The sequence below is a fragment of the Muntiacus reevesi genome, chromosome 6, assembly GCF_963930625.1.
Source record: "Muntiacus reevesi chromosome 6, mMunRee1.1, whole genome shotgun sequence".
In the NCBI taxonomy this organism is placed as follows: Eukaryota; Metazoa; Chordata; class Mammalia; order Artiodactyla; family Cervidae; genus Muntiacus; species Muntiacus reevesi.
In genome coordinates, this window is record NC_089254.1 from 50,903,921 (window position 1) to 50,924,727 (window position 20,807).

A 20,807-nucleotide genomic window follows, 5' to 3' on the forward strand; every position below is an offset into this window, starting at 1 on the left:
CTTACAACTTCCTGTATGGATACTTAATCACTTTCTGAGCATATTGACTGCCCAGAAGCAGTGCTGAACCTCTTATAGAACCTAAGGGCTGTTATCCTGTAACTAGACTGGGTGAATCGAAACTAGATTAAAACAAATAACAACAAAATCTCTGGGTTTTTCTCTGGAACAGCCAGGTATTCTGAAGTCAGTTACATACAAAAGCCAATGCTGCTTCTTGATTTGTTCCATAAGGGTTTTCAGTAATAAAAAGATGACGTGTAGCAAAATAAAATTAATATCCAACTTGTAGGTTGAATAGAAGGTAAATAACATGAAGGAGGAAGGAAAGACGGAACTAGGAGTGAGGGCACGACACAGGATCCAGGAGGTGGTGGCCACTTGAAAAGGATCAACTCAAAATGAGCCCTAAGCTTGAACCATTAAGAAGAAACTGTATTTAATTACAGGGTTGAAGAGTATCTATGAGGAAAAAATGATGCATTAGTGAAGACGTCCATCAAGTTTCGATTTGCAATCTGAGAGGAAGAGAGAAAATCCTTTATAAAGGAATGAACAATAAGTTCCCATCATTACCAGAGACTTTCTCTCAGTGTCTAATGATGTCCCTCAAAGAGGCAGCTAACACAAAGCCTGTGTTGTAAGAAAAACCTCAGGAGTGGGAGAGAATTAGGTGTTGAAATACCAATATGACGCCCAAGCAGCAAAGGTTAAGAGCCCCAAGTACATCATTACAGTTTGTTATTTATTGAAAAATAAAAGGTAATAAAATAAACAGTACAGTGCACAAGATTTTTATCTTATGATTTATTTTAGAACTTAAGAAGGAATGGCCAGTTAAAATTGCTGAAATCCAACTATGGCATAGTGGAAACAGCATTAGATTGAAACAAAAACCTGAGTTTGAGCTTCAGTTTCCCTAATTATAATACTACTTCTTTTTTTAAAAAAAAACTCAGTCTCCACAGAGACTCTCAACCATTGACAACGCCAACTACATTTCAAGTTCTTTTGGTGTAGTGGCACACTTTTCAATTAGCAATAATTGTACCACAGATAGACCTCATTGGCTATGATATAGCCACTGTGCAGAGCTCAGCTTCATTAACACCTGATTTTGCCAGACAGGTCATAGTTGTTCCTACTGAGACCCAGATGTCACACCTATAAAAAGGCAAACCAAGGCAAACCATTCAATATTATAATAATCCAAGTCTATGCCCCAACCACTAATGCCGAAGAAGCTGAAGTTGAATGGTTCTGTAATGACCTACAAGACCTCTAGAACTAACAAAAAAAAGATGTTCTTTTCATTACAGGGGACTGGAATGCAAAGGTAGGAAGTCAAGGGCTACCTAGAGTAACAGGCAACTTTGGCCTTGGAGTACAAAATGAAGCAGGGCAAAGGTTAACAAGAGTTTTGCCAAGAGAATGCACTGGTCAGAGCAAACAACCTCTCCCAACAACACAAGAGACAACTCTACACATGGATATCACTAGATGGTCAAATGCCGAAATCAGGCTGATTCTATTTTTTGCAGCCAAAGATGGAGAAGCTCTTCACAGTCAGCAAGCTGACTGTGGCTCAGATCATGAATTCCTTATTGCCAAATTCAGATTTAAATTGAAGAAAGCAGGGAAAACCACTATACCATTCAAGTATGACCTAAATCAATCCCTTACGATTATACAGTGGAAGTAAGAAACAGATTCAAGAGATTAGAGCAGATAGACACAGTGCCCAGAAAACTATGGACCAAGCTTCATGACACTGTACAGGAGCCAGGGATCAATACCATCCCCAAAAACAGAAATGCAAAAAGGCAAAATAGTTTTCTGAGGAGGCCTTACAAATAACTGAGAAAAGAAAACTGAGAAAAAAGACATCCTGGACTGCAAAGTCAAGTGGACCTTAGGAAGCATCACTACCAACAAAGCTAGTGGAGGTGATGGAATTCCAGTTGAGCTATTCCAAGTCCTAAAAGATGATGCTGTGAAAGTGTTGCACTCAATTTGCCAGCTATTTTGGACAACTCAGCAGTAGCCACAGGACTGGCAAAGGTCAGCTTTCATTCCAAACCCAAAGAAAGGCAATGCCAAAGAATGTTCAAATGACCACACAATTGCACTCATCTCACATGCTAGCAAAGTAATAGCAAAGTAATGCTCAAAATTCTCTAAGCCAGGCTTCAACAGTACATGAACTGAGAGCTTCCAGATGTTCAAGCTGGGTTTAGAAAAGGCAGAGGAACCAGAGATCAAATTGTCAACATCCTTTGCATCATAGAAAAAGCAAGAGAATTCCATAAAAACATCTACTTCTGCTTTATTGATTACGCCGAAGCCTTTGACTGTGTGGATCACAACAAACTGTGGAAAATTCTGAAAGTGATGCGAACACCAGACCACTTGACCTGCCCCCTGAGAAATTTGTATGCAGGTCAGGAAGCAACAGTTAGAACTGGACATGGAACAATGGACTGATTACAAACTGGGAAAGGGGTATGTCAAGGCTGTATATTTTCACCCTGCTTATTTAATTTATATGCAGCGTACATCATGAGAAATGCTGGACTGGAGAACAAGCTGAAATCAAGATTGCTGGGAGAAATATCAGTAACCTCAGATATGCAGATGACACCATCCTTATGGCAGAAAGTGAAGAGGACCTAAAGAGCAGCTTGATGAAAGTGAAAGAGGAGAGTGAAAAACCTGGCTTAAAACTCAACATTCAAAAAGCAAAGATCATTGCATCCAGTCCCATCATTTCATGGCAAATAGATGGGGAAACAATGGAAACAGTGACAAACTTTATTTTCTTGGGCTCCAAAATCACTGCAGATGGAGACTACAGCCTTGAAATTAAAAGACACTTGCTCCTTGAAAGAAAAGCTATGACCAACCTAGACAGCATATTAAAAACAGACATTACCATGCAGACAAAGGTCCACCTTTTCAAAGCTATGGTTTTTCCAGTAGTCAGGTATGGGTGTGAGAGTTGGACCATAAAGAAGGCTGAACACCAAAGAACTGAACTGTGGTGTTGGTGAAGACTCTTGAGAGTCCCTTGGACAGCAAAGAGATTAAACCAGTCAATCCGAAAGGAAATCAATCCTGAATATTCATTTGAAGGACTGATGCTGAAGCTCAAATACTTTGGCCACCTGATGCAAAGAACGGATTCATTGGAAAAGACCCTGATTCTGGAAAGATTGAAGGCAGGAGGAGAAGGGGATGACAGAGGATGAGATGACTGGATGGCATCACTGATGTGATGGGAAGGAGTGATAGCAAGCTCCAGGAGTTAGTGACGCACAGGGAAGCCTGGCGTGCTGCAGTCCATGGGGTCACAAAGAGTCGGACACGACTGAGCAACTGAACTGAACTGATTCAAAGGCCTGGAACAGAAAGAGTATGTTCTTATTTGCTTTGGGATTTCGCAAGGAATCAGACATGACTGACTGACTGAACTGAACTGAACTGAAAAAGGAGTTAAGAATACCTATTCAGAAAGTTTTTCTGATGTTGGTACAAAATACTGCACATAAAAGTCTTTCATTATATTATCTGAAATACTCATTTCTTTATATTACCTAAAGGTCTTTTAATTATATTTTGAAGATGTACTTCAAGAAAATTGAAAATTATCTGCAAGATAATTTATCTTTATGTGAATTCATAAATAGTTACATAGAGATCCACTGAAAGATATTGTTGTTATAAAACATACATTATTGGAGTTCCTAGAATATGAATAGAAAGCTAGTAAATACTTGATGTGCTTCATTCTTTGCAACCTGAAAATAGTATTATTAAATACTGATTTATTAAATTAAATATATTTAATTTAATTTTATTATTAATTATTAATCATAATTGTTAATAACCACATTATTGCTATCATTATTATTTATTATAAAATTTTATTATTAAAGCATGGCTTATTATTCTACCCATTTTATAGGTTATGAAGTTAAAGAGATAAAGTTACAGAGCTCAGTTTAGTGAAGTCTGTCAAAGGAGAAAAGGGCTAAACTAAAACACACTGCATAACAGAGAGGGGGAAAATGAAATACTTAAATACAGAAAATGTCTATTACACAACAATATTAGACCCTTTAAAATTATTGGTACTTATTGATATCCAGAGTGGAAGTCCTTTACAATAACATATTTGAAGGCCAATTAAAAAAACTATGTTTGATATCAGTAAAAGTTTTCGGGTTATTTGTATGGCATCCTAGTCTTTAATGTTCAAAACCCAAGGAGCTCACACACGTCTCTAGATCTGACCTCCACTACCAAGAGGGCCAGACTCCGCACCCCAGCCTTCCAAGGGCCCATCCGAGCTTCAGGTGACAGTAGAATCCACTCGACTTAGTTCCTAAATACCCATATTTTGTTGTATATATTTTGGGGAAAAAATCTTCTCTTTTTTCATTTTAAAATAGAAAGTTTTAAAAAGTTCCCAGGTAAAAATTCATCTTTACATAAACTCACACTTATTTATTAAGAAGGTCATCATTTGCTTTGTTCACTTAGGGTTAAATTGCATTCCAGGAAAGGCGGTTAGAACAGAGATCTACCTTATGTTCTGTCCTGGGTCTATGAAGACTCAAAGAGACAACAATATGGGATGCTGAAAAACTTAATAATAATAAAAGTACTAAAGAAATGTAACACATTATTATTTTACCTGAAGCACCAAGTATGCTCATAGGACTATAATAAGCTAAATTAATTGTATTAGTTTGCTAGGCCTGTCTTAAAGTATCATAGACTAAAACAACAGGAATGAAATTTTTCACAATTCTGGAAGCCAGAAGTCCTAAACCAAGATGTTGGCAGCTTTGATTTCTTCTGACATGTCTACTCTGGTTTGCAGATGGCTGTCTTCTCCCTGTGCCTTTACATGACCTTCTCTTTAAGCTTATTAGCATCCCAATCTCCTGTGTGACTGTAAAGACACCAGTCATATTGGACTAGGGCCCACCCTAACGACCTCATTTCAATTTAAATGCCTTTTTAAAGATCTTATTTCCAAATACTGTCACATCTTGAGATACTGGAGGTTAGGGCTTCAAATATGAATTTGGGGAGAGGGGATATACCCTGTAACATTAATATAGTATAAACACAGAGAATGATACCACATTATAGCCTACATATTTCAAAACAAATAGTAAGAATAGCATTGTAAATACTGCATAGTAAACGTATGTCAATAATAATTTAGTAGTTTTTATTGATTCATGACCTTAAAATTCCTTAAGAATATCAATTTGCTTATTTGTCACAGCTGTAAAAGCCAGTTGCACAGGAGATTAGTTCTGGACTGCTACAGAACCCAACCATCCTTATGTGTTTATTGCTAGGAGCTAAGAATAAAAATAGAAGGAATGTATAGAACACAGGGACTTAATATCTAATTGAAGTAACAGTGTGGATTTTTAAGAGAGAAAAAAGAATAAACAACAATACAAGTTTGCATATTCCAAATTCCAAACAGGAGATTAGCTGTCTTCCTGGTTCTGAGGCCATACCAGCCAGCTCTGTATTGATTTCTAAAGGATTCCAAGAGAAAACCAACACTATTTAAATATGCAGATAATTACTGGAATAGAATTTCAACAGAAGGAACAATAGCCATGCACCTTTTGAAGGCTCCTGATTTCAAATTACTTGTTCTTCCTTTATTTCTCAATAAAGAAATAAAATGTTTAAAAATGCCCTCAATTATTTAAAAGTTCTATTATTTGGAGTCCATTCAACTGAGGTTTGACAATAATAGGGAATGATAATTAGATTAAGGGATTTTTTTTTTTAATACTTAGTTGATGTGAATTCAGCAGATACAATTTTATGACCCAAGAGAAAGCAGGGCTGAGTTATTTTGACTACCTGAATCGGTCTTAATATCTTTTCACTTGCATGAAGATTTGACCAAAAGCAATTCCATATCTCACTGTCAAATGTGGGAGGGGCAATGGGGAGCAACTTTTGTTATGTTCTATGTGTGCAATTATTAACAGAAGTTCTCTGATGGAGTACATTAAAAAACACAGAAACATATTACTATGGTCAAAATACTAAAGTGTTTGGTTTTGTGGGTAGAACTTAGCACTAGAGTTGATTTTATTTCCTGCTAGCATTTTTGTATAGTGAGTGAAGATAATATATTAGTTTTAATCATACAGAGTCTGTCAAAAGAAGAGTTTAGTGAAGTACTGGTTAGATGCCCAAGTTCTGGAATCACAGTGCCTAGCCAGGAAGCCCCTAACTTACAGCTTGCATGTTTTGGCAAACTGCTCTTTCTCCCTAATGCCTTAGTTTTATCATTTGTAAATGGGGATTATAATGGGATCTGCATTATAAAAAAAAAAAAAAATCCTGTGAGGATTTAGTTAAAGAACATAGGAGGAAAATGCTTAGCACAAACTCAACAATAAATGTTAACTATTGTTATATCTTCTTCTTGGATTGATCCTTTGATCATTATGTAGTGTCCTTCTTTGTCTCTTTTCACATCCTTTATTTGAAAGTCTATTTTATCTGATATGAGTATTGCGACTCCTGCTTTCTTTTGGTCTCCGTTTGTGTGAAATATTTTTTTCCAGCCCTTCACTTTTAGTCTGTATGTGTCTCTTGTTTTGAGGTGGGTCTCTTGTAGACAGCATATATAGGGGTTTTGTTTTTATATCCATTCAGTCAATCTTTGTCTTTTGGTTGGGGCATTCAACCCATTTACATTTAAGGTAATTATTGATAGGTGTGGTCCCGTTGCCATTTACTTTGTTGTTTTGTGTTCACGTTTATACAAAAATATGGAATGCTTCACGAATTTGCATGTCATCCTTGTGCAGGGGCCATGCTAATCTTCTCTGTATTGTTCCAATTTTAGTATATGTGCTAATATATATGCACCCAACATAGGAGCACCGCAATATGTATGGCAAATGCTAACGAGTATGAAAGAGGAAATTAATAGTTACAAAATAATAGTGGGAGACTTTAATACCCCACTCACAACTATGGATAGATCAACTAAACAGAAAATTAACAAGGAAACACAAACCTTAAATGACACAATGGACCAGTTAGACCTAATTGATATCTATAGGACATTTCACCCCAAAACAATCAACTTCACCTTTTTCTCAAGTGCACACGGAACCTTCTCCAGAATAGATCACATTCTGGGCCATAAATCTGGTCTTGGAAAATTCAGAAAAATTGAAATCATTCCAGTCATCTTTTCTGACCACAGTGCAGTAAGATTAGATCTCAATTACAGGAAAAAAATTGTTAAAAATTCAAACATATGGAGGCTAAATAACACGCTTCTGAATAGCCAACAAATGATAGAAGAAATCAAAAAAGAAATCAAAATATGTATAGAAATGAAGGAAAATGAGAACACAACAACCCAAAACCTATGGGACACTGGAAAAGCAGTGCTAAGGGGAAGGTTCATAGCATTACAGGCTTACATCAAGGAATAAGAAAAAAGCCAAATAAATAACCTAACTCTACACCTAAAGCAATTAGAGAAGGAAGAAATGAAGAACCCCAGGGTTAGCAGAAGGAAAGAAATCTTAAAAATTAGGGCAGAAATAAATGCAAAAGAAACTAAAGAGACCATAGCAAAAATCAACAAAGCTAAAAGCTGGTTTTTTGAAAAAATAAACAAAATTGACAAACCATTAGCAAGACTCATTAACAAACAAAGAGAGAAGAACCAAATTAACAAAATTAGAAATGAAAAGGGTGAGATCAAAACAGACAACACTGAAATACAAAGGATCATCAGAGACCACTACCAGCAGCTCTATGCCAATAAAATGGACAACTTGGAAGAAATGGACAAATTCTTAGAAAAGTGTAACTTTCCAAAACTGAACCAGGAAGAAACAGAAGATCTTAACAGACCCATCACAAGCAAGGAAATTGAAACTGTAATCAAAAATCTTCCAGCAAACAAAAGCCCAGGACCAGATGGCTTCACAGCTGAATTCTACCAAACATTTAGAGAAGAGCTAACACCTATCTTACTCAAACTCTTCCAGAAAATTGCAGATGAAGGTAAACTTCCAAACTCATTCTATGAGGCCACCATCATCCTAATTCCAAAACCAGACAAAGATGCCACAAAAAAAGAAAACTGCAGGCCAATATCACTGATGAACATAGATGCAAAAATCCTTAACAAAATTCTAGCAAACAGAATCCAACAACATATTAAAAAAATCATACACCATGACCAAGTGGGCTTTATCCCAGGAATGCAAGGATTCTTTAGTATTCGCAAATCAATCAACATAATACACCACATTAACAAATTGAAAGATAAAAACCATATGATTATCTCAATAGATGCAGAGAAAGCCTTTGACAAAATTCAACACTCAATTATGATTAAAACTCTCCAGAAAGCAGGAATAGAAGGAACATACCTCAACATAATAAAAGCTATATATGACAAACCCACAGCAAGCATCACCCTCAATGGTGAAAAATTGAAAGCATTTCCATTGAAATCAGGAACAAGACAAGGATGCCCACTCTCACCACTACTATTCAACATAGTGTTGGAAGTTTTGGCCACAGCAATCAGAGCAGAAAAAGACATAAAAGGAATCCAGATAGGAAGAGAAGAAGTGAACCTCTCGCTGTTTGCAGATGACATAATCCTCTACATAGAAAACCCTGAAGATTCTTCCAGAAAATTACTAGAGCTAATCAATGAATATAGTAAAGTTGCAGGATATAAAATTAACACACAGAAATCCCTTGCATTCCTATATACTAACAATGAAAAAACAGAAAGAGAAATTAAGGAAACAATACCATTCACCATTGCAACAAAAAGAATAAAATACTTAGGAGTATATCTACCTAAAGAAACAAAAGACCTATACATAGAAAAATATAAAACACTGATGAAAGAAATCAAAGAGGACACAAACAGATGGAGAAACATACCGTGTTCATGGATTGGAAGAATCAATATTGTCAAAATGGCTATTCTACCCAAAGCAATCTATAGATTCAATGCAATTCCTATCAAGCTACCAACAGTATTTTTCACAGAACTAGAACAAATAATTTCACAATTTGTATAGAAATACAAAAAACCTCGAATAGCCAAAGTAATCTTGAGAAAGAAGAATGGAACTGGAGGAATCAACCTGCCTGACTTCAGACTCTACTACAAAGCCACAGTCATCAAGACAGTATGGTACTGGCACAAAGACAGAAATACAGATCAATGGAACAGAATAGAAAGCCCAGAGATAAATCCACGAACCTATGGACACCTTATCTTTGACAAAGGAGGCAAGGATATACAATGGAAAAAAGACAACCTCTTTAACAAGTGGTGCTGGGAAAACTGCTCAACCACTTGTAAAAGAATGAAACTAGAACACTTTCTAACACCATACACAAAAATAAACTCAAAATGGATTAAAGATCTAAATGTAAGACCAGAAACTATAAAACTCCTAGAGGAGAACATAGGCAAAACACTCTCCGACATAAATCTCAGCAAGATCCTCTATGACCCACCTCCCAGAATATTGGAAATAAAAGCAAAACTAAACAAATGGGACCTAATGAAACTTAAAAGCTTCTGCACTACAAAGGAAACTATAAGTAAGGTGAAAAGACAGCCCTCAGATTGGGAGAAAATAATAGCAAATGAGGAAACAGATAAAGGATTCATCCCAAAAATATACAAGCAACTCCTGAAGCTCAATTCCAGAAAAATAAATGACCCAATCAAAAAATGGGCCAAAGAACTAAACAGACATTTCTCCAAAGAAGACATACAGATGGCTAACAAACACATGAAAAGACGCTCAACATCACTCATTATTAGAGAAATGCAAATCAAAACCACAATGAGGTACCATTACACGTCAGTCAGGATGGTTGCTATCCAAAAGTCTACAAACAATAAATGCTGGAGAGGGTGTGGAGAAAAGGGAACCTTCTTACACTGTTGGTGGGAATGCAAACTAGTCCAGCCACTGTGGAAAACAGTGTGGAGATTTCTTAAAAAACTGGAAATAGAACTGCCATATGACCCAGCAATACCACTTCTGGGCATACACACTGAGGAAACCAGATCTGAAAGAGACACATGCACCCCAATGTTCATCGCAGCACTGTTTATAATAGCCAGGACATGGAAGCAACCTAGATGCCCATCAGCAGACGAATGGATAAGGAAGCTGTGGTACATATACACCATGGAATATTACTCAGCTGTTAAAAAGAATTCATTTGAATCAGTTCTAATGAGATGGATGAAACTGGAGCCCATTATACAGAGTGAAGTAAGCCAGAAAGATAAAGAACATTACAGTATACTAACACATATATATGGAATTTAGAAAGATGGTAATGATAACCCTATATGCAAAAAAGAAAAAGAGACCCAGAAGTACAGAACAGACTTTTGAACTCTGTGGGAGAAGGTGAGAGTGGGATGTTTTGAAAGAACAGCATGTATATTATCTATGGTGAAACAGATCACCAGCCCAGGTGGGATGCATGAGAGAAGTGCTCGGGCCTGGTGCACTGGGAAGACACAGAGGGATTGGGTGGAGAGGGAGGTGGGAGGGGGGATCGGGATGGGGAATACGTGTAACTCTATGGCTGATTCATATCAATGTATGACAAAACCCACTGAAATGTTGTGAAGTAATTAGCCTCCAACTAATAAAAAAAATTAAAAAAAAAATGTTAACAATTACTGGTAGCCAATAACTTAGAATATAGCTAGCATTTTGTTTTCTAAGCAATGGTTTTCAACCTCATCAGCACAAGAATCATCTGAGAATTTTTTTAATTCTAGTACTTGGCCTTACCTCTAGAGATTTTGATTAGGTTGGCTTCGGGTAACACCCAGACATTCCTGAGCTTTAAAAATCCCCCAGGTAATTCCTAGTGCAGTCAAAATAGAAAGGATTTGATCTAAAGAACCCACACAGATGTATACCAGCAGACAGTTTTGTCAATGTTCAACCCAGTCTTAGAGTAGCTTTCTCCGAACTGTCTTCTGCATAACACAGGTCCACGAAGATTCTCCCCAAAGTAAAATAAAATAAGGAAAAGTAACTTGAAAGGGATGGATCCTGAGTCCACTAAGCTTGATGATATACAAAACCCCTGAAGATTCCAAGTTCACCTAGCATCTTAAAAGATCTGAGAAGCTCTGCTGTAAGTAAACATGTTTATTGCTAATGAACTCAGATTTTCTCCAAATTTTTCATAGTAAGGAAGCACTTCCTTGAGGAATGTTTAACTTTCTGCTCTTACAACATAGTGGCAAATGTCACCAACTATCAATTCTATTTGCTACACTATCAATTAGCTAATAATTGTGCAATGATATATATTTAACATCTACTAACTAGGCCCTGAGTTAGGTACTAGGAATTGAAAGCTAAAAGGCTTTAAACAGGGTTCAATCACTAGAATCATTCATAGAGTATTCTTTCTTTTTAAATACAGGTATCTGAACTTCACACCAGACCGAATAGTCTATGAGAATGGACCTGCCAAGATGTAGTCTTTAACTTTTCACTAGGATTCTGGTAATGAACTTGAGTTTGGAAACCATTATTCCATAACCTAGTATTTCATATTAAGCCAACCTAGTTCCATTCCTTTTTGCAACTATTAACAAAAAAAAAAAAAAAAAAAGTTCAAAAGAGAAATAGCCATAAAAAAAGAAAAGAAATGAAAGAGGATAAATGAAAAGGAGATAGGACAGCACCATTGAGCTGCAACACAACTGAGCGGTGTGCATGCAAGCCACATCCACGCGTGCTGCATCCATTGACCAGAGAGGGAGCAGGAAAAGAGGTATACTCTGGATCCACCATGCACTGAGGAAGAACAGATCTCTGTCCCTTATCTGAGAGCAATAATAAACACCTCCCGTACCTTAGCTGAAGACACAGAGAGGAGTGGAAAAGGAGGGAAATTGTGTAGGAGGAGTAAGGTGATTATAAATCTGGTAATTGAAGAGTTTAGGACAAAGGACTTCAAACTTATTCTGAGGGCAAAGGAGTTAGGAATCATCCTGCTCTTTGAAGAGTAATATGAAATCTTCACATGGGTTCAGAATATAGATATACATTTTTTCTAAGTCAACTATTAACATTTCTTGGTGGAAGTAGATGATAGGGTGCAAGGTAAATACAAACGAAAGGATTTCTGAAAATGTTATTGTGCTTCCTTGAATACAACTCTATTAATGGTGGGACCCTAAACACTGCATGGTCTCAATTACATGTGGAATCTATTTTTAAAACAGCCAAACTAAGAGAAACAGAGAGTAGAATGGTAGTTGCTAGGGACTGGTGGTTCCGGGAAATGAGATGATGTTGGTCCAAGGTCACAAACTTTCACCTATATGATGAGTGACTTTTGGAGAGGCAATGTACAGCTCGGTGATTATAGTTAACAATGAATTATATACTTGAAGTTTCTAAGAGAGTAGATATTAAATGTTCCCACCATGCAAAAAAGTAGTTATGTGAGGTGATGGATGTGTTAACTAACCAAGTTGGGGTTGTCATTTTACAATATATATGTGTGCACCAAGTCATAATGTCATATACCTCAAACTTATACAGCGTTATATATCAAGTATTTCTCAATAAAGCAAGAAAAAATGGTGGGTTCTTATTGGATCCTAGCTCTTATGTCTTGGATGTTCCTTAAAGAGTTTGACTTTTCAGTGATATGCTTAAATACAACTCAGATTAAAATGTTACCATCTAGGCTTGAGTCAGAGAAATCATCCACCTTACTGCTGGAATTCTGTGAGGGAAAATGTGCCCATTGTCCAAACATTAAATTATGGGTCTAAGAATCCAACTTCAACATTAGAGAGACATGGTGACATAACATAGATGTTGAAATTTCTGTTTTGGAGAAAGAATGCTTGGATATTTTAGGAAGAAAGAATGGCTCTTTTAGGAAGAAAATTAGATCTTTATGACATCATGTACAACTTTCAAAATTTGCTCATGAAGTTGTGAAGTGAAAATTAATTTTAAGCTCAATATCTATAGGCATATAGTTTTGATGGAAAGAAGACACATTATCAGAGCTACTCATACTGGTGCAGGGATGCTGCCCAGCTCTTCTGCAGGAGTGGAAGGCCCGGAACATGGCTGCCATCTTGTGGTCTGCAACTAAGTAGGCTTTGGAACTACTCACAGTGGCTACTTCCTGCCAGAAACAAAGAATTTCAGGCAACACTGGGCCTGGGATAGGAGCAGAGACTTAAAATCTTAGCTACTCATGGAATTCAGATGCTGCAAAAATGTTGGCCTCTAAATGCTGAGAAATGGCAGAGGTTGAGTAAGGATGTAATGTATTGGGAGGATTCTCTGATATAAAGGGGTCTTGACTTGATCTCTTTGGAAGACAGTATATAGAACAAATATACAGCAGAGTAGATAGGGGCTGGGATCTATAGCTGAAAATCAGTAAGAAGGTTGGAAGTGCTCCAGCTCTGTTCACTATAAGCTTTTCATCAGCAGACAGAAGAACACGACTTGCAGGACTGGTCTTGTTCTACCTCAAAACTGAAGAAGAAGAAACAAATTTTAGCTAAGGTTTATTAAGCAACCTTGGACTTCTTTGTAACTCCAAAATATCTCTCTGATTTTCTCTGTGACTATCTTGGGCATACAGCAAAAACAAGTTTGAGTGATGGACACTGGAGTCAAGATATTGGGAAGAACTTGGCAGATGGGAAGGGTTTTCTAGTCATTGGTAGCTTACGAGAAGCTCAAATAAAACTTCCAGCAACCCTACGAAGCCCAGGTTTGGATTGAAGGCTGAATGCCTTGATTTAACTTTATTACACGGAAGGTATCACAATGAAATTCCCTATAAGAAACTGGATACTTGCCCCCAGCATTTAGCAGACACCAGGCTCCCCTGGTGTCTTCAGTGGTAAGGAATCTACCTGCAATGCAGGAGACACGAGTCAACCCCTGGGTTGGGAAGATCCCCTGGAGGAGGGCATAGCAACCCACTCCAGTATTCCTGCCTGGAAAATCCCATGGACAGAAAAGCCTGGTGGGCTACAGTCCACAGGGTCCGAAATAGTCAGATATGGCTGATGAGACTGAGCATGCACACACACATGCAATCATGAATGAAACAAATTCAGTAGTTACATGAACTCAGTGTAGAAAAATATATGGTTCAATTGTTGCTGTTATTTGAGAGATAAGAGTGTTAAATGATAGGCATCAGAGAAGCTGTGGGAACTTAAAAAATATGTAGAAAACAAAAGAGTGTTTAGGAAATATTAAAGTGAGCTTTGATTTAGAGTATTTTTCATGTTCTTAAAGAGATACAAATGAAGATCAAATTGTTTACTAATGTTCTAGCTTGAATCAACTCAGAGAACACAATGTGGAGTTTGTGTCTAGGCTGCAGAAGAGTTGTTGAATCTACCTACTGATTTAGGTAGGTATTTAGGTAGATACTCCACATATATTACTACAGTTCCTTTTCACAACTTTATGAAGAAGAGAGAGGCAACTTCCTCTAGTAAGTGGCATAATTAAAATTTCAAACTAGGTGGACTGACTCTCAGTTCAGTTCAGTTCAGTTCAGTCTCTCAGTCGTGTCCGACTCTTTGCAATCCCGTGAATCGCAGCACGCCAGGCCTTGCTGTCCATCATGAACTTCCGAAGATTACTCAAACTCAAGTTACCGAGTCGGTGATGCCATCCAGCCATCTCATCCTCTGTTGTCCCCTTCTCCTCCTGTCCCCAATCCCTCCCAGCATCAGGGTCTTTTCCAACAATTCAACTCTTCGCATCAGGTGGCCAAAGTATTGGAGTTTCAGCTTCAGCATCAGTCCTTCCAATGAACACCCAGGACTGATCTCCTTTAGGATGGACTGGTTGGATCTCCTTGCAGTCCAAGGGACTCTCAAGAGTCTTCTCCAACACCACAGTTCAAAAGCATCAATTCTTTGCTGCTCAGCTTTCTTCATGGTCCAACTCTCACATCCATACATGACCACTGGAAAAACCATAGCCTTGACTAGACAAACCTTTGTTGACAAAGTAATGTCTCTGCTTTTTAATATGCTGTCTAGGCTGGTCATAACTTTCCTTCCAAGGAGTAAATGTCTTTTAATTTCATGGCTGTGATCACCATCTGCAGTGATTTTGGAGCACAGAAAAATAAAGTCAGCCACTGTTTCCCCATCTATTTGCCATGAAGTGATGGGACCGGATGCCATGATCTTAGTTTTCTAAATGTTGAGCTTTAAGCCAACTTTTTCACTCTCCTCTTTCACTTTCATCAAGAGGCTTTTTAGTTCCTCTTCACTCTGCCATAAGGGTGGTATCATCTGCATATCTGAGGTTATTGATATTTCTCCCCATAATCTTGATTCCAGCTTGGGCTTCTTCCAGCCCAGCGTTTCTTATGATGTACTCTGCATATAAGTTAAATAAGCAGGGTGACAATATACATCCTTGACATACTCCTTTTCCTATTTGGAACCAGTCTGTTGTTCCATGTCCCAAAGAAAGGCAATGCCAAAGAACGCTCAAACTACCGCACAATTGCACTCATCTCACATGCTAGTAAAGTAATGCTCAAAATTCTCCAAGCCAGGCTTCAGCAATACATGAACTGTGAGCTTCCATATGTTCAAGCTGGTTTTAGAAAAAGCAGAGGAAAATCAGGAACAAGACAAGGATGCCCACTCTCACCACTACTATTCAACATAGTGTTGGAAGTTTTGGCCACAGCAATCAGAGCAGAAAAAGACGTAAAAGGAATCCAGATAGGAAGAGAAGAAGTGAAACTCTCGCTGTTTGCAGATGACATGATCCTCTACATAGAAAACCCTAAAGACTCTTCCAGAAAATTACTAGAGCTAATCAATGAATATAGTAAAGTTGCAGGATATAAAATTAACACACAGAAATCCCTTGCATTCCTATATACTAACAATGAAAAAACAGAAAGAGAAATTAAGGAAACAATACCATTCACCATTGCAACAAAAAGAATAAAATACTTAGGAGTATATCTACCTAAAGAAACAAAAGACCTGTACACAGAAAACTATAAAACATTGATGAAAGAAATCAAAGAGGACACAAACAGATGGAGAAACATACCGTGTTCATGGATTGGAAGAATCAATATTGTCAAAATGGCTATTCTACCCAAAGCAATCTATAGATTCAATGCAATTCCTATCAAGCTACCAACGGTATTTTTCACAGAACTAGAACAAATAATTTCACAATTTGTATGGAAATACAAAAAACCTCGAATAGCCAAAGTAATCTTGAGAAAGAAGAATGGAACTGGAGGAATCAACCTGCCTGACTTCAGACTCTACTACAAAGCCACAGTCATCAAGACAGTATGGTACTGGCACAAAGACAGAAATACAGATCAATGGAACAGAATAGAAAGCCCAGAGATAAATCCACGAACCTATGGACACCTTATCTTTGACAAAGGAGGCAAGGATATACAATGGAAAAAAGACAACCTCTTTAACAAGTGGTGCTGGGAAAACTGCTCAACCACTTGTAAAAGAATGAAACTAGAACACTTTCTAACACCATACACAAAAATAAACTCAAAATGGATTAAAGATCTAAATGTAAGACCAGAAACTATAAAACTCCTAGAGGAGAACATAGGCAAAACACTCTCCGACATATATCTCAGCAAGATCCTCTATGACCCACCTCCCAGAATATTGGAAATAAACGCAAAACTAAACAAATGGGACCTAATGAAAATTAAAAGCTTTTGCACAACAAAGGAAACTATAAGTAAGGTGAAAAGACAGCCCTCAGATTGGGAGAAAATAATAGCAAATGAAGAAACAGACAAAGGATTAATCTCAAAAATATACAAGCAACTCCTGAAGCTCAATTCCAGAAAAATAAATGACCCAATCAAAAAATGGGCCAAAGAACTAAACAGACATTTCTCCAAAGAAGACATACAGATGGCTAACAAACACATAAAAAGATGCTCAACATCACTCATTATTAGAGAAATGCAAATCAAAACCACAATGAGGTACCATGATACGCCAGTCAGGATGGCTGCTATCCAAAAGTCTACAAACAATAAATGCTGGAGAGGGTGTGGAGAAAAGGGAACCCTCTTACACTGTTGGTGGGAATACAAACTAGTACAGCCACTGTGGAAAACAGTGTGGAGATTTCTTAAAAAACTGGAAATAGAACTGCCATATGACCCAGCAATACCACTTCTTGGCATACACACTGAGGAATCCAGATCTGAAAGAGACACGTGCACCCCAATGTTCATCGCAGCACTGTTTATAATAGCCAGGACATGGAAGCAACCTAGATGCCCATCAGCGGATGAATGGATAAGGAAGCTGTGGTACATATACACCATGGAATATTACTCAGCTGTTAAAAAGAATTCATTTGAATCAGTTCTAATGAGATGGATGAGACTGGAGCCCATTATACAGAGTGAAGTAAGCCAGAAAGATAAAGAACATTACAGTATACTAACACATATATATGGCATTTAGAAAGATGGTAACGATGGCCCTATATGCAGGGCAGAAGAAGAGATGCAGAAGTACAGAACAGACTTTTGAACTCTGTGGGAGAAGGTGAGGGTGGGATGTTTTGAAAGAACAGCATGTATATTATCTGTGGTGAAACAGACCACCAGCCCAGGTGGGATGCATGAGTCAAGTGCTCGGGCCTGGTGGGCTGGGAAGACCCAGAGGAATCGGGTGGAGAGGGAGATGGGATGGGGACCGGGATGGGGAATACGTGTAACTCTATGGCTGATTCATATCAATGTATGACAAAACCCACTGGAAAATAAAAAATAAAAAAAATTTAAAAATTAAAAAAAAAAAAAAGAAAAAATCCTGTTTGACATTAAAAAATAAATAAAGAAAGAAAAGGCAGAGTAACCAGAGATCAAATTGCCATCATCCACTGGATCATCAGAAAAGCAAGAGAGTGCCAAAAATACATCTATTTCTGTTTTTTTGACTATGCAAAAGCCTTTGACTGTGTGGATCACAATAAACTGTGGAAAATTCTGAAAGTGATGGGAATACCAGACCACCTGACCTGCCTCTTGAAAAATCTATCTGCAGGTCAGGAAGCAACAGTTAGAACTGGACTGACTCTATAGCACATGTTATTTCACTACACCAGGAATTCATGAATCATTCTCATAATGCATGTTTTTTATTATGTCTAACTACGAGCAGACTTTCAGAAGCAACTGACAGTAGTTATTAATTATTGTCAGATGCTGTAGCTTAGTAAAAATTATTACCATGTATATTTGGTAAACGTTATTATTCAGGTAAACAAATACCAAAAGTCTCATTCACCAGGTCAATTCATTCACCTACTTTGGCTGAATTTTGCAGCCCACTCATCATTATTGGCCATCGTGATAAACTACCTTTCAAAACAATTAAATATTTCACAGGGCATGTAGACACATTTCTGGCCAACTCACTTCCATTATTAAAATGTGTCATTAAATTTTTTTAGTTAAATTCCTTTTCCGTGTTGTATAATGAAGCATTTTACATCAAGTACAGTATTTTCAAGAACTGGTGCAATTTCAAGGGTCCTTTTAAGAAAAAAATTTAGTCCTTCTAAAAGGTACTCACTTGGTTCACTTCCATGTGCAAGCTGGACCACTGAAAGAAAATATAGTTTGAGTTCAACTTTTACAACGTAATATTAACTTTGTATCACTCACATGTCATTGGTAAAGCCTATGAATTTTTTTCTTCAGTTAATAATACAAAGAAGTAATTCATGAATTGGCTTTCATTCTATCGTTGTATAAAACTCATTTGAGAATAACTATTTATCTCTCAAAATTCTCTAAGGTTCATCCTATATTAAGCTACACCATCAGAAATCCACATGCCTGGACTTTATTCTCACAGATCTCTGAAGCAGTATTGCTTGATACACAATGTCTGCACACACGTGGGTTCCTGTTCTAGATTCTCCACTTACTAATTATGTGACCTTCAGAAAATTACTTAATTTTCTTCATTACTGTTTCCTCACCAGTAGGATAAGTTTGGAAGTTCAGTTCAATTCAACAAACATTTAGAGTATCTATTACATAACTAAGCTTTGTGGTGGAATCAGGTATAAAAAATTAATTCATCATTGAGACAATATTTATTTTGAGCAAACACTATATATTAGTCACTGTCTTAAAGACTAAGGTTAAATCTTTGAACCAAGCTGACAAATTCCTTGTTCTCATAGCTTATATTTTAATAAAATATTCAGAAAATAAACAAGGAAACCAAGATCTAATTCAATATAAATTCAAGTAAGTGATAGGCACTATGAAGAAAATAAAGCAGAATGAGTGGGTGACTTTGGGTAATATGGCTGCTTTAGAAACAATAGCCAGAAATAATATCATCTAGGAGGTAAACATTTGAACAGAAAAATGAATGATAAGAAAAGATGATCAAGAAATCTCTATATTCAAGGAGCTTATTGTTTAGCAGGGCACAGAGGAACAAATGTATAATTTCAGTAAGTGCTAGGATTGAGGTTTGTAGATATCTCTTGGTAGAATGTGTTTGAGCAATGGAAAAGTGTCCTAGATGAAGTCATGCCCAAATAGATATTCACTAAATATCAGTCATCTTTTCTCTCTTTAGATTTAACATGGTGTCATTCCTTTTAATCAGTACAAGAGAAAACTACTCGAGTCTTCAGAGTGACTTCTAGGATCAGAAACAATATAAATTACATCATGCCACAGAATTCTCTTTTGGTGTCTACTAGCTATGGTTCTTGACTTCTGCTCCAAACCACTATTTCCTGTTGTGTTTTTATTTCCAATCATCTTTATTGTTTTAAGATCACAAGCTATCTTGATTTTTTGTAACTAAACAGGGAATTAATTTTTTAAGCACAAAAACATGTTCACCAGTTATTTTTGTATCTGGTATTTAGAAAAAAGTGCTTGTCCAACTCCTGTGACCCCATGGACTGTAGCCTGCAGGGCTTCTCTGTCCATGGGATTTTCCAGCAAGAATACTGGAATGGGATGCCATTTCCTTCTCCAGGGGAACTTCCTGACCCATGGATTGAACTCATATCTCCTGCACTGCAGACAAATTCTTTACCACTGAGCCACCAGGGAAGACCAGAATCCCTCTACCTCTTCATAGTTCAAACACAAGCAATAGGATGAGTGTGAAAAGAGCCTGACCACAAAAAATCCAGCTATATTCATATATTTAGACAGAGGGTGGGGAACTGATCCTGGGAGAGAGGCCAAGGATTAGTGTTCAATGTAAGGAAATGGGAATGTTCAACTAAAGATAAGTCTAGAACCACACAAGCCAGTAAGGACATGAGTACTGTTAGCTGAAGTGACAGAACTAAGTCTAAGAATCAGTTCTTGTTAAACCTGCATGGGCACTCAAGGAAGTGACAGCATTTGCTAGGGAGTGGGGAAAGTTGTGTGAAGTGGGGAAAGTTGGGTGGACTGGGATTGACTTGATCAAATGGGCACAGCAAAACTTTAGCAGAAAAATATGGGCCCAAGGAAAATGATTCCAGTCACTGTAGAAGTTCAGGTACGAAAGTAAGATTCCAGGCTGCAAGTCAGAGGACCCAAGCACATCTTGATTCAGGACTCATCCTGTAACCAGTTATATTTTCACTCCAAGAGAAAAAAGATGTGGTCCAGAATCTAGCATGAAGTTAAATGACCTC

At 37.3% G+C, this 20,807-nt stretch overlaps 2 non-coding genes across 2 annotated transcripts; both read right to left on the bottom strand.

Annotated features, from left to right (window-relative positions):
* Positions 1 to 959: 959 nt before the first annotated feature.
* Positions 960 to 1,096, bottom strand: LOC136171337 (U4 spliceosomal RNA). The gene has a single exon (XR_010663862.1). It is a non-coding gene; the product is annotated as a U4 spliceosomal RNA (small nuclear RNA).
* Positions 1,097 to 6,818: 5,722 nt separating this feature from the next.
* LOC136171235 (U6 spliceosomal RNA) lies at positions 6,819 to 6,924 on the bottom strand. Its single transcript, XR_010663786.1, has one exon. It is a non-coding gene; the product is annotated as a U6 spliceosomal RNA (small nuclear RNA).
* Positions 6,925 to 20,807: the final 13,883 nt, after the last annotated feature.